Here is a 15,476-nt window from a genome sequence, read left to right as displayed (position 1 = left end):
CCTAAGAACCAGTGTCCCCATTTTGCCTGTGAGGAAACCAAGGCCCAGTGGGATGGAGGTTTCAGCCGCTGGGAGGTGGAGGGATGGAATCCTAGAATCAACAGGGCCACCCTCAGGGGACGCTCCCTCCCCTCGCTGCCCCACAGTGGTTCCCACACCTTGTGCCCAGAGGCTCTTCGGTCAGTTCTAATCCTCCACAGTTAAGAGGGAAGGTTCTAACTACATTCCTTTGCGCTATCATCAGCTACTTCAAGTGGCAAGAAACAATAGACTCCTTCTCTGCTTTCCTGGAAGGGTGGCTCTTGGACCCTTGCTGAGGCTCTGAGTGACAGCCAGGGCAGCCAGTTCCAGCCTGACTGCCCCCCAGGTGGCCTGGGCAAGCCTAGAGGAATCCTGCCACCCAGCTCTTCCCTGCAGGACTGTTAAGTGGCGTGAGCTTCTATCTTCCCCTTAACAAGAGTCCCCCAACCCTAGGTTATCTGGCATATACTCGGTCCATCACAAGACTCAACAAAGCATATAATGACCGTGTTTACAAAATACTGGGGACTCCTCTTTCTCTGACAAACACACACCTTCTCCATTGCCAGGATGTTACTTATCCTTGGGTTTTGCTGAAGAGGGTTCTAACTGTGCAGGATGCCTCATGCCCGAGATCTCTTCTCACACACCTGTTACTGATGTCTGAATCCTGAGATAATCACCAAATGCTGACCAAGTGCCACTGCGATGGGCACTGAGAGGGGTCATTGAGAACTGTGATATCTGAGGGTGTGGCTGCAGAGTGGCTTTGCCTCTCCTCCCATGAAGATTTGTGGGTCCACTTCCCCTCCCCTTGACTCTGGGCTTGCCTCTGTGACTGCCTTTGACCGACAGAACACACTGGAAGTGGCCTTGCCCATCTCCTCTTCCAAGGTGGACCTTAAAAGATGTGCAGCGTCCACTTCTGTGCCTCTTAGAAGGCTGGGCTGTGGAAGAATTCTGACTACCCTGGGACCGCCATGCTGTGAGGAAGCCCAAGGTAGTCCTACAGGACTGCCCGGCTGAGCCCTGCCTGCATTCCTGACCCACGGAATCATGAGCAATAAAACAGCTGTTGTTCTAAAGCACTAAATTACGGTGTAGTTGGTTAAGCAGAAACATAGCTAGCCGAAACAGAGTCTAAGAGGATTAGAGCACCAAACTCACAGTACAGATGACATAATGGTGTCATTGAGCAATTGGGTCAGAATGGTAAGGAAGTCTTCATAGAGGAGGGGGACCTGAAGGTTTGTAGGAGGGGATGGAGTTGGATGAGTGCAAGGACAGGATGTGGGGAGAGGAAATTCTACAAGATCCAACTACTCCACAGGCCTCTGGGAAAATGCCCTGAACACCCACCGGACTCCTCATTTATTTCTACTGCAGCCACCTGACTGCAGAGAGCAAACCCTTAACTCTGGGACATCAGCCTGAGTTTGGCCCAAAGCAGCCCATTACAAGTAGAAGATTTCTCCAGAGTCCTGTTTTATCTCTCCAACTCCCATGAATTCTATATTGCCTTCCATACTTTATTCATCCATATCTTAATATAAAAAATGTTTGAAATGCCTTACCAGTTAGATTATTTAACTTCACCCTACCCTAACCAGTTCAAGGAAAATAGATACTCCAGGAAGAGGGGTCAAAATGAGACATGAGACTGTGTAGCCCCAGAACACACGTGCACCCCGAGGCAGGCGTCATAATCACACATCTTCAGCAGACAAATCTAGCCTCTGGCCTCCCCCCTTCCTGTCTCATTCCCAGCTTTAAACTAGCCCTAGGTTCACAAGGGGCCCAAATCAGGAGACACCCGGAGGACTCCCTCCAGATGTGGATTAAAAATTAAAGTCACCTGATGCTTTAGTTCTTCTATCTCTGATCCACCCTCCAGGTCAGCCACCCGTAGAGTGTTTGGAAAGCAACCTAGGGTGATTCTCAGCCTTTCCAACACACTGGAATGCTCCCCAAATTTCTTTTTCTTAGACAGTTCACACACACACACACACACACACTCTCTCTCTCTCTCTCTCTCTCTCTCACATCTATAGCCTGTGTAGATACGTTGACACTTGGAAGCAAAAGAGAGGAAAGCTTTTATTATTGTTTGCCATTTGAAAATGATTATCTAGCAGGATGATGTGTATTGAAGGAGACGGCCTGCAGTTAGCATCCCGGGGAGAGCTCCCTTCCTAGACCTGGGTGAGCCTGCACTACCTCCCAGCTTCTCGACTGGGGACTACCTGGTGCCAGACTTGGACGCCGACCAACACAAATTAAAGGAATATACTGCCTCCTAGACAGGACGGGGACGCAGGAGAGTGAGAATGCTGAGAATTTTAAAGGGATCATCACCTCAGCAGGAGACCAAAAATCAGTCTCAGAAAGAGCAGCTATCCCAACAGATGGTCACCTCTAGTTCAGAAAGTCTTTGGTTCTGGGTTACCGCGTGATTCCAGATGCTGTCTCCCTTGCACCCCACCACCCCCCATCCCAGCCCAGGGCCTCCACCCCTCCCCACAACAACTACTCTCTCCTCTCAGTCCTTTCTGGAAATACAGCCGTGCCTTATTTAAAATCGTGAAGTCCTCACACTGTTGGTGGGAATGTAAATTGTTATAGCCACTATGGAGAACAGTATGGAGGTTCCCTAAAAAAACTAAAAATAGAACTACCATAGGACCCAGCAATCCCACTGCTGGACATATATCCTGAGAAAACCATAATTCAAAAAGACACATACCCCATTGTTCACTGCAGCACTATTTACAATAGCCAGGACATGGAAGCAACCTAAACGTCCATTGACAGATGAATGGATAAAGAAGATGTGTACCTATATACAATGGAATATTACTCAGCCATAAAAAGGAATGAAATTGGGTCATTTGGAGAGATGTGGATGGACCTAGAGTCTGTCATACAGAGTGAAGTAAGTCAGAAAGAGGAAAACAAATATCGTGTATTAACACATATATGCAGAACCTAGAAAAATGGTACAGATGAACCTATTTGCAGGGCAGGAACAGAGACTCAGATGTGGAGAGCAGACATGTAGATGCAGTGGGGGAAGGGGGGGGTGGGAGGAATTGGGAGATTAGGATTGACATATATACACTACCATAGATAGCTAGTGGGAACCTGCTGTGTAGCACAGGGAGCTCAGATCGGTGCTCTGCGATGATCTAGTTGTGTAGGATGCGGGGGTGGGAGGGAGGTCCAAGAGGGAGGGGATATATGCGTACATATAGCTGATTCACTTCGTTGTACAACAGAAACTAACACAACATTGTAAAGGAACTATACTCCAATTAAAAAAAAAATTTTTTTTAAAGGAAAGAAGAAAAGGAAATAAGTAAGGCACGCAGGCAGGAAGGAAGAAAGGATTCCTTTCAAGAATTGGACCCCCTTTCCCTGGGTTCTATGTTGTCATTTATCTTCATATTTTCTCTCATTTTGCTAAAGCTCATTCTGCAGTAACTAATGTATGTGTATATTAAATCATCACATTGTGCATCTTAAAAAAATCACATTGTACAACCTAAATATGTATAACTTTTATTTGTCAATCATACCTCTATAAAGTTGGAGAAAAAATAAAATAAAATCATGAAGCCCTAAAACGACACTCTGCGGGAAGGCAGTTAACCAACTTGTATTCAAAAATGAATCTAGAGGGACTTCCCTGGTGGCACAGTGGTTAAGAATCCGCCTGCCAGTGCAGGGGACACGGGTTCGAGCCCTGGTCCTCGAAGATCCCACACGCCGTGGACCAGCTAAGCCCGTGCGCCGCAACTACTGAGCCTGCGCTCTAGAGCCCGTGAGCCACAACTGCTGAGTCCGCACGCCTAGAGCCCGTGCTCCGCAACAAGAGAAGCCACCGCAAAGAGAAGCCCGCGCACCGCAACGAAGAGTAGCCCCCGCTAGCGGAAACTAGAGAAAGCCCGTGCACAGCAGCGAAGACCCAACGCAGCCAAAAATAAATAAATAAATAAATAAATTAATTAATTAATTAAATAAATAAAGAATCTAGAGGTGGGAACAGGGAGTCAGGGCTTAATGGGTGCAAGGTGTCTGTTTGGGAGTGACAGGAATGCAGTGGTCGTACAACGTGGAGAGTGTACTAAACGCTACTGAATTGTTCACTTTAATAAATGGTTAATTTAATGCCATGTGAATTTCACCTCAATTTTTCTTTAAAAAAAAAAGGATCTTCCAAGAAAGAGTAAGTCCTTCTAGAATCCTATTAACCAGCCCACATCTGACTGGGCCTCAGTCCCCTGAGGTGCTCATGGGAGGCTGTGCGGAAGAAGCGGGACCCACATTATCCGATGGTTTCACGTCCTAGCAGGACAAGAGCTTTGGAGGCTCCCAGGACAGAGAGAAAATGAAATCAGCAAGCTACCCCGTAGGCTAAAATTAACTGACCCTATCTATGACCTGGACTTGGCAAGGGACTGAACTTCTCTCTTGTTCCTCCTCTGTGAGCCCAAACGTGTCTTATGAGACTACCAAGAGGGGCCTATAAAAGTGATGATAAACTCAGGCCAAATCGGGGGGGGGGCTATATATTTGGCTCCTATAACTTTCATTTCTTTCTCAGTCTCCAGGAAGTCCCCATGTCAGGCAATGCAGAATTTTTCTTAATCTATGATTTTCATCTTCAGCAACCCTGGCCAGTTCGAAATAAAGAGAAGAGAGGATGCTGGGAGCATGTCCCCTACAAATTTTAAAAAGAAAATGAAAAAGGTCTTTCCTCCAACAAGTCGATGTGATACTTAGAAAAGAATCCTTTTGGCTGAAGAATATTTTTACTTCGTGTGTCTATATAAGTAGGCTTTTTTTTTTTTTAATAGAAAGCACATCACTAGTGTCTAAAACCAAACGTGGTTTTGATTGAACCAGACTTACGTTTATATCTGAAGCTCATTGGCTAACAATAGAACTGGCTTTCCCATTTGCCAACATCAATGTTGACCTGTTTTCACCTAAATTTTATAGTTGTCAGAAAAAGAAACTGTGCGCTAGTCAGTGGCATACCCTGGCCTTTCTCAGCCACACTTGCTTGCATTTTTTGCAGCTCCTTTAAATTCCCCTTGTCACAAATACTAACAATAAGGTCAAGTATTTCAGTAAGAAATATTGAATTATTATCCAACTTTGTCAAACAGCCAAGAGCCTACGAAAGCTAGCCACGAACTGTAGAAGGACAGATTAACCTCAGGCCTCCCCACCCTGCCTCCATGGCGCGAGGAAAGATTTTTGGAACCAGGGGGGCACCGGGAGGGTTGGGGGGAATGGGAACTGGATGGCTCACAATCACGTCCCAGCCCCCATCCCTCGGGAGTGTCTTGTTGCTCTCGTTTTCTGCTGCAAAGAGCCAGCTTTGATTTTTCTTGGAGAGGGTTCCAGGCACCCTAACATCTCAGTCATGCCAACACCACGAGGCTGCCCAGCTCTCCTGATCCCCTGGCCGTATCCCTGTCCATCAAGGTTAATTTCTATGACAACATAAACTTCATTGCGTAGCCAATAAACTCAAACCTGATGGAACTTGATGTGGCCAGGACGGAGAATGACGAACGGGCAAAATGTCAGGGCTGGAAATAGAACTCGCTTCACCAGCCAGTGGTTTGGGAGGCATAGAGATGGATTTATGTGTGTGTGTGCATGTGTTTTATTTGCTCTAATAACTGTAATAGATTTCCATTAATCAATAAACTGCCTCTCGCAGAGACGGGAATAAAATGCAAGGTTCCTGATGTAAGCTTCAGGTAGAACCAGGACACTCTTCCTCATTTTCACTCTAGCCCATAGCAGCTAAGAGCACGGATCCCCTATCACCTCAAGGGATCTGGGCAGGGCAGGGTTCTTGGGCAAGAGAGGGAGACAGAAGAATGAGGATTGGCTTTCAACTGGACGAGGAAGAGATTAGCCTGCAGGAAGGCAGCAGCCCCAAGATGAGATGTCAAAAAATTCATCCCAAGGAAATTTCCTGCTCTTTGAGCAGGGTGTGTGGCTTTGGAAGGAAGGTTTTAGTGGTTCCAAAAAACCTTCCTTGAAATGCAAATACACTGACTCCTCAAAGGTGAGGGTCGGGACACTTTTGTTCTATAAAAGAGGACGTCCACAGCGCAGGGGTAACTGGTGTGGGCTCGGAGAGAGATGCGGGGTCCATGGGAGGTCCTTCAGGGGCATGGCGGGCCTCCAAAAGAGGGGTCCAGAGGACTGGGTAGGGAAGACCCCAAAGTACTGTTTTAAAGTATTATGCAGGGTCGGTCATGAGAATAACTCTCGTGAAGTTCTTTGACTCTGTCTCATCCGGAGCATAAACATATCCCAACCATTTATACTTGTCACGCTACTGAATGCTGAAGGGTCCGACGTGCCAAGTCATCCCTCCCTTTCTCATCAAGACTCCGGTTCACTTGGTAGTAGAGGTTGAACAAGCAATCGGATAAAATATATCTATACTTTGTCCTGAAATTTTGATATTTTGTGCTGTCATCCCTCGACATTTTTATAGTGGTACTTTTGTTAAACATTAAGAATTGCACGTTTTTTTCTTCATGTTGTATATTTTGATAACATAGGTATTTCCTCTGGTTTTTGATTATCTGATATTGAATCTGGTTTCTGAAGTAGGACTCATCTCCCACAGAGATTCTGATACTGCTTATCCCACCCCCCTCACTCTAACCCCTCTGATAATCCCCCTTGCCCATCCTATCAGTGGAAGTGTGATTTGGAATGCTACCGAGCGCCACGAGCTGGGGGCAGCCGTCTCACCCTCTTTTTCTTTCTGGAGGGCTGTCCGTGGGATCTCCACGGTGGGGATCCATCTGCTGCCAGGTACTACACTGCAGGGTGGACGTGGGGCTGACACGAGCTCAGCTGCAGACCCAGAATGGCAAGGAATTACTCAGCCTTCCAGATCCAGCTCAAGTGTCACCTTCCTGCTGTGCCCAGGAGCTGCTGCCTTGAATGGGGCTCCTCTACCCTTGGTTCACATCACTGTTGTGGCACTGCTATGCCATGTTGTCACTTACAGCTTTATTTTTCTGTCTCTCTGAGCAGATGGTGAGTTTCCTGGGGGCATGGGGTGTGTCTCATCCACTGCCATTTCCATCATTTCTAAGCAGTGTTTTTACATCAGTCTTTACTGAATGAATAAAAATGCAGCCCCTCCCTCAAGGTCAGATGAGAATTGGGGATTGTGAAGCAAACAATGACAGCTATTCTCTCAAGCAAGGGATAGGGTAAAGCTACAAATTCTTCCTCTTCTTAGCCCTCCACCTCCTTCCACCCTGTAAATGGCTTTGCACTTGTGTCTGATAATCAAGGGGCACAATAAGGCTGTGTCTATCATTAAACAGGCATCAGATGATTAATTACGTTCTAAGTTTTGTGTGATAGCACTACACCTAGTACCTGTGTCTTCCATCCTTGCCCCATTAGCACAGTTTTCTTCTTGCATCTTTAAAATTGAAGAGATCTTTGTTATAGGTAACTCAGATAGTAAGTAGATAAAAGGTAAAATTGAGATGGAAAATCTTTTTTCAAGGTTAGCTGTCATGTACCATTTGTTTAGATGGCTAGGATATCGTGTTAATGAAGTCCAGAGTGTGGCCTTGTCTCTATAGCCAGAGCATGAAACAGCGAATAGAAAGACCTTGGACCACGACAAAGTCATGACATCTACCCTTAGCATTGAGGACAAGGGGCCTAGGGACATCAGCTTGAACCATGTTGCCAACAGATAGATCATCTTTATCCAGGAAGGAATGACACTGATGCTCTTAGACTGAAGTTCTCACTAAGTCAGACCTGGGAGCTTTATCTATGATTTTAATGAAGTCATATATAGCAGGTCTTTCTTTTTCAATAAGTTGAGCTGGAGTATGGTATGTTGGAAATTTGTATGTTGGAAATTAATTCACATGAGTATAAGAAATTTTTAACAGAATCAGTATGAGTTTATAAAATATGGAAATAGGTTCATAAAAAGTACAAAAGTAAATAAGTGCTTAATGAAAAGACAAGACAGAAGAAGCTCCTCTTATAAAGGAAGGAAATGTCTCTTCCAGTGAATGAGTATGAGAACGGCTTGGAAATAGATTCCAACCCTTCAGGTCCCCTCATCTGTCTACAGGGTGATCCTGCGTAAGTGATTTGACCTCTCTGGGGTTTCATTTACTAATCCTCTACAAATTGGCCATTTTTGCCAATTCTGTGAGAAACAATGGACCTCGTTCTCTCTCTTAATGCTAGGCAGACTCTACCTGCCTCTTAAAACTCCCCATAATTTCTCCATTCTAAAAGCCACTCCAAATCTATAGGTAAGAGTTGCTGCATGGAACCTTAGCATACCATCTAGAAGGTAATATATCACTGCCCACATTTAAGGGGAAGGTCAAGAGAGGTTAAGTGGCTTGTTCAAGGTCACACGTTTAGCTGGTAGGGATCTGGAACCCAGATCTTTTTGCCACTAACTGCTTTCCCCCTTTCTTTCTTTTCTTTTTTTTTTTTTTTTTGAATTAATTAATTTATTTTTTGGCCACAATGCATGACATATGGGATCTTAGTTCCCTGACCAGGGATTGAACCCGTGCCCCCTGCAGTGGAAGCGCGGAGTCCTAACCACTGGACCGCCAGGGAATTCCCTCTGCTTCCCTCTTTCAATATACGACTCAACCCCTTAATGCAGAGTTGGCTGCATGACTGTGACAACAAGAAAGAGAAAATGGAAGACCAGCTTTCCCCCTTTGATTATATGAAAATCATCCACTTTTTCAACACCAAGCCTCCCATATACTATGATAGAAATGAAAGGCTTGTATGACTAAATATAGATGCCAAGTATCTCACAAATACTTGAGTGTTTCAGGAAATGAGAAATGGGAAATGAAATTGGCTATAAGCAGAAATCAAAACTATCCAAATTCTCTCTAGAAACTAATCACTAACTTTTTAATCTCTGTTTTGGGCAACCTGAAACATTCATGAATTCACTTAAATAAAGAATGGCATGACAAACACCTCTTATTGGGATGGATTAAGTTGAACAGAGACGCTTTCCAAGGTGCTTTGTAATGGTGCTTTTTTAAGCCTTCCACCATACTGCTCTGCCTAGAGTAGGTGTTCAATAAATATTTTCAGAAAGAAGAAAGAAAAGAAGGCAGAGAGAGTGAGAGGGAGAGAGGTCATTTCTGTTCTCTTGGGACTTGGGGAAAATGGGATATTAATTCCATATAAAGTAGACGTAAGGAAATAGTCTATAAAATGCTTTAAAACAGTTGGAGAGAAGCCTACTTGTTCAGTTAAAGAGATTTAAATGATTTAGGGCAGAGAACACTGACGCCCCATTCCTGGGCCCCTGCACAAGTACACAAAGCCGTGCACACACCAGGTATCCCATCTCAGGCCTGGGTCCTCCAGGATCAGCTCTCTCCAGTACACAGTACTGCCTCTTAGTGATGCATTTCAGAAATGGGGGATCTGGGTGCTGCCCCTTTATCAGGTGGTAAGAAGGATCTCAGAGCCACTCCTGGAAACAAAAGAGCTGAAGTTGACAGGAATTTCTTGGCTTGGGCATTTCTCTTCTAAGATGAGGCCAATGCTGCCAAATTAGGTTCATTAATACCTTCTGCAGTAACAAAATTAACATGAAACTCAACACACCTAAATGGAAAACCTTGGAAGAGATTACAGACTGGGGACTGAGGTTGGGGTAGGGTCAACATTTCTGTTCTGAATGTGCCCGTGTATTTTAAATTTATAGTTTATGTGATGTGATGTCTCTGAGTTCCTACAGGGAAGAACCCATGTTAAACCAATTGCCAGACTTAGCCATGATGTTCGGTAGAAAATTAGTTTATAAAGTATGTAGAAAAATATTACTTTCAAAGAGCAACATTTTTTTAAGTGTTAAAAGAATATTTTTTAAAAAGCATTCCACTTCGGGCTCCAGCTCTATTGTGATTCAAACTATCTGGAAACCTTATTGACTCATTTTAAGAGAATCATCTTAGTTATTATGAGTAACGATAAAAGGTCCCATCAATTTTATACTTTCTATGCTGTGGATACTTTGCTAGGCTTCCTCATACCTCGTTAACTCATTTACTTTCTCCATTATACAGATGATAAAGGAGATTGTGTCTAAAGTTTTAGCTTAGGAATATAGTCTCTGGAATCAGGCAGATCTAGGCTTGAGTCTTAATGGCTGCGTAACTTGGGCAAGTCTGAGCCTCAGTTTCTTCATCAGTAACATGGGGATAAAAACAATACTACCTCCTTCATAGGTTGCTGAGAAGATTGAGATAAGTCATGTGAAACATTAAGTCAAGTGCCAAGGGCATAGTCCAGTGTGCCATGAAAATTAAATGTTGTTAAGTATTATTATTATTTGATCACATCACCAGTACCAAATACAACTTTTCCCCAAGAGGAAATTAAAACAATGGCCATCAGTGCCATCCCAAGAGGGGAAGGAGGTAAATCATCTTCTGTCCCCATTCCTTTCTCCCCGGGATGTTCATATTAGTGAGATGAGGGCCAAGCAAGCTTCAAGGACAGCTACAGAGGACGAAAATAGTGAGAAAATAGTTGCTGGGGTGTCCTTTGTGCATTGCAGGGGAGGGAGCGGCCAGCAGGAAAAGGAAGGACCAGGGTTTAGGAGGATGATGGGAAGAAGAAAGGCCATAAGGAGGACTTTGGGGACCTGATTACCGGTACGAGCCTCTCTACCTGCTCCTAACGTCCCTTCCTTCTCTCATTCCTGCAAGCCTCAAGGAGAGACTGTCAGGGAGCACCAGGCACCCCTGCTCTCTGGGAAGCAACTTCTGGGTGGCATGAGCCGGCAGCAGTGTGCAGCCTTGCCCCACAGAGCCCCACAGCGGCTCTGGCATCTCCCCGGGAAACAAGAAAGCAGCGTCTTACATGTGTGGCGTATTCTAAAACAAAATAAGAACTGCGAGATTTGATGGACTCTGACAGGGGGAAGAAGGGAGTGAAAAAGATGGAACAAAGATGCCATTTTAGAATTATTGGCTTGGGTTCAGGATTTCACTATTTTCTATGGCAAGGAGCAAGTAAAAAATTCCCTCCTATTGATGAGTACTTTTTTATAGTCGGTGAAAGCCAAAGGGCTCGGGGCTTCCGACTATTCCCTCCCGGGGGCACCTGGGAGCCGGTCCTCTGGATAACTCAGAAAAGAGCTGGATGGACAGCAGGCAGGAGACTCAAAGGCCCCCAGCAAGCAGCATGAAGGAGGCACGGGTGCAGGAGGACAGACTGTGTTTTCAGCTAGGATTCTGTGATCTCCCTGCCAAACGGGGGTTTACAAAGCAAAAACCTCCAGAGAATTCTCATACTTTCTGGCTTATTCTCCTGGTGTTCATCTTAACAGGAATCAGCTGTTTGCCTTCTCACTTCTCCAGCATGTTGCCGAGGAGAATTTAGCATCTGGTCTGGCTATTATTAAAAACAAGAACATCCTGCTCCGTTGGGAGAACAGCACCACTGGCAAGAAAAGGACAGAGATATTTGCATCCAGGATCCCAAAGATGGGTTTCGGTTCAATATCTGCCCTCGCTCCTACTCACGCCCCCTCCCCACCCAGGCTTTCGTTTAAAAATTTCCCAATGCATCTGTCATTTGCACCGTGGTCTCTTTCTGAAACAGAGAGATGGAGTGTACTTTTTCCTTTCACTGGGAGGCAGGAATCACTGGAGTTGTTCAAACACTGACCCGCTCCTGCTGTGTGATAAAGTTGAACTACCAGAGGAAATTTTTTTTTTTTTTTACAACTGCGGAAATGAAAAAGTAAACAAGACCGGAGCTGCATTGGTATTCAGGCTCCAGCTTTTTTGTTGTTGTTTTTTGTCTTTTGCTTTTTTTAAGCATTGGGCTAGGAGCCTGAAGGAACCGTATAATATGAAAAACCCTGAGAGGTTTTATTAGCCAATAAAAAAAAAAACTGAGTTCCCATTAACCACTTAACTCCTTGCTAACGTTCCGCCCTTTCTTCCCTCCTGGATCCTTCTCTCCCTCTGACGCCCGTGAAGAATGAAATTTGGTCCATCGGTCTCTCCCCGCATAATCTGAGTTCCCAGTGTGTCCCAGAAGTTGTGGTGGAGAATTACATTCAGTAATTGTCTCTGCATTTCTCATCTGTAAAACCACTAATAAGATCTTGATAAGGAGTCAGATTTTCTATGCCCCCACATCCACACCCAGACAGACTCCCTGAGCACACCGCTAAAAGGAGAAAGGTCATTGTGATTTTCAAGATTTCAATACTAAATGACTGTTAGAGAAAAACAGAATCGGTCTAAGACATTGCTGGAATATGTCATGATTCCCACAAAACGCTCCTCTCGTTTCAGGGCAGAAGAATAGAGAGAATAGAGAGAAACTCACAGAGAAACAGAAAGTGAAACTGGCCAGAGTTGTTGCACTGTCAGAGATGGATGCAGTTATAAAAAAAATAAATGACCTAATTTAGGAAGGAAAGGATGTCCAAGGAGATTTAAATCATAAAACCGTTGTATTAAGGCTCCCGCGATTACACATGTCATGCGGTTTTGTGTGTTTGCTTTTGCTGTTTTTAAATGAGACATTTGCACATTTACATCAATCCATCATCCGATTGCATTTTGGGAGTTCCTGGTACCCTCAGCTCTCAAAGACCCCCTTCAGCTCTGCCACTGTATCCTGTATCTCCTAACTCCACTGATCTCACTCTATCTTCCTTCCATCCCCGCATCCGGGCTACCTCTGGTACTTTGGGTTCTCCAGTAGAAATGTCCCAAGGCAGAAGGAGTACACGGCCACATGAGACCTTGTTGCAATTTTGTGTTCTGGTCTCATTTAGTGTTGTGAAGACAAAACTAGTTCTTGAAGGGCTTGTGTGGAAGAACTTTTGCTTGTCCCCATCCCTCCCCCCTCCCATTTTTTTAGCAGTTTGCTAGATGGTCTTGGTTTCTCTATAAGGATGACAGGTTGGGGGGTGGGGGGCAGGGGTGGGATTCTCTCCATCCTATTGGCTGTGGAGTGGCACAGAAAGACCTGGGACAAAAAGACAGCAATCATGACGTGAGCTACCTTTGCCATGCTAAAACATAAAGCAGGTTTTCCAGAAAACCCCACTGAGTGGTCAGACATCATTGCAACAAGATAATAAGCAAATAAAATTAAAATAAATTTTAGTAAAAGTTCAGTGGGTTTCCAGAAACTTGATCCTTCTGCTTTCCAACTGGTTGAGCATGTCTGTCCAGGACAGCAGGGCCGGGTGAATCACAAAACGCTTGTGAATAAATGCGTTACAAAAATGAATAATAACCCTTCTTAGATGTCCATGTCACCGTGCTCCTGACATCTCAGGGAGGCATCCAGTGGCCCCTGTCCCTTCTAAATAACCTATTTGAAGAAGAGTAGGTGCTTGTGGGATGGTGTGATTTTTTTGCAGAATTTGAGGCTAAGAAATACTGTGTCAAGGGGTATCTGTGTGTGTGCTGAGCTTTGTCTTTCCCTGAAGGTTGCTCGGGCACCTCTTCCCATGCCTCCACCCTCCTCCCTCCCCGCCTCCCTCCCTTCAGGTGTGCCTGCACCCATCGCGCACACACACACACACACACACACACACACACACACACACCCCTTAGTATACTGCCCTTTACATCTTCAGTAGATCCTTTGCCAAATTTTGATGAATAACTTTTTTAAAAATTTCATTTCCAAGGCCTCCCGACTGAATGCTGTGAAGCCCCCGGGGGAGCCACAAAGAAGCTGGAGGAGGAGGGAGATGCCCTCGCCTTTGCTCAGAGCTCATAATTTAAATGAGAGCCATCCATGTATTGGTTACTACCTGGCCTTACTTAAGCATCTTCTGCAGACCCAAGGAGAGAGCCCAGGAAGGAAGAGCAGAGGTGGTAGAGCAGGGATTGGAGTAGCCCGGTACCCACAGCGCCAGTGAGCAGCCAGTTGTCACCCACATGTTCTCTGCACCAACACCCGGACAGCTCAGGCATCCTTCGAAGGATCCTTCCCGAGCCCTTCGGACCCGATTCGAGGAGCAGATGCGTGTGTTTGCCTGGGGTCTCACAGGAGAGCTGGCCCCCACTCACCGAAACGGAGGAAGTCAGTTGTCCCCAGAAAAACTTAGAGCCTGTAAGATAGCGGTCTTATCATACCACCCGCCCCTCCCCTCCCCCACCAAAAAAACCCTGTTTCCTAGGACAGGTCTCTAAAATGGCGTTAAGTGATTGGGTCAGAGATTGAAACTGGATTGCCCACTGTTAACATGATCAGGTAGGTAGGGTTGTTTGCTCACATCAGACCAGCCGGTACCTGCATTTGTACCCTGGCCTTGGCTGGGTCAGTGCAAAGAACCACCCGCTTCCAGAGGGGATGAAAACTCAACACGTGCAGATCTGGGGGCCCTGCCCTCCCTGTGAACAAGGGCTTCCTCTACCTCCTCCCTGGCCTTTTCAGACTGTTCTCAAATCCCATAAATATAAACATGTGGCTCTTCAACCGCATCTGTAGATAATAACTTCAGGGGGCTTCCTGTTTACACGGCAATACCCATTTCCCAGCCAAATAAACTCTGCGACGGAGAGCCGAGGTGTTTATGGGGCCAGTCTCGGCCGGGATCGAGTTAACAGGAAACACCCACTCTCCAAGAAATGTCTGATGATTAAATATTTGTGGGGCAGGGGGCACAAAGGGTCAAAAACACTGGAGAAATTGCTTTCTTCTTCCGCCTGTCGTTTCCAGTGAGAAACAGAAGCAGCCATGATAAATACAGCCCAGCCGGCCAGGCCTAGCAAAGCCCCACAGCCGTGCTGTTCGCTGGCTGCAGGGCCTGGGAAGCGGGGAAGATGGAGGAAGTGCAGACTGGAGAGTCAGGAGCCTCTGTCCCGACACATACAGCCCTTGGGGTGCCATGAGGTGGAGGGACGGGACAGGCGGATGGGCCTCCATCCCTGGGGAGTCCCTCAGTCTCCTATCTGGCCGTCCTGTTTCAATGAGCATCGTATTCTCGCACCAGCTCTGTCCAGAAAGCCTAAGAAGTTAGAGCCTTTAGCCCAGTCGTTCTTAATCGGGGCGATTTTGCCCCCCAGGGAGCACCTGGCAACGTCTGAAGACATTTTTCATCGTCACAACTGGGCGGACGCTACAGGCATGTAGCAGGTAGAAGCCAGGGACGCTGCTGAACACCCTACAATGCACAGGACGGTCCTCCCTGCACACACGCCGAAGAATTATCCAGCCTGAAGTGTCGGTAGCGCCAAGGTCTAGCCCAGTGCCTTTCCATAAACCAAGAAACTGAGACCCCGAGGAGGAGAGTGATTTGCTGCTGCGGGAGAAAGCTGGAGAGGCCGAGAAGGCCACCATGCCCACCTCCCGTGCAGTGCCTTTTAAAGCCACACAGATGTTTAATTTAAAAG

At 45.9% G+C, this 15,476-nt stretch overlaps 1 protein-coding gene across 2 annotated transcripts in view; it reads right to left on the bottom strand.

Moving 5' to 3' along the window:
- Positions 1–15,476, bottom strand: part of RUNX2 (RUNX family transcription factor 2) — a 220,623-nt gene that overhangs the window by 78,097 nt on the left and 127,050 nt on the right. The gene's annotated exons all lie outside the window — the stretch shown is intronic.

This window comes from Orcinus orca, chromosome 10 (assembly GCF_937001465.1).
Source record: "Orcinus orca chromosome 10, mOrcOrc1.1, whole genome shotgun sequence".
NCBI lineage: Eukaryota > Metazoa > Chordata > Mammalia > Artiodactyla > Delphinidae > Orcinus > Orcinus orca.
This window is presented reverse-complemented; position numbering and strand designations above follow the sequence as displayed.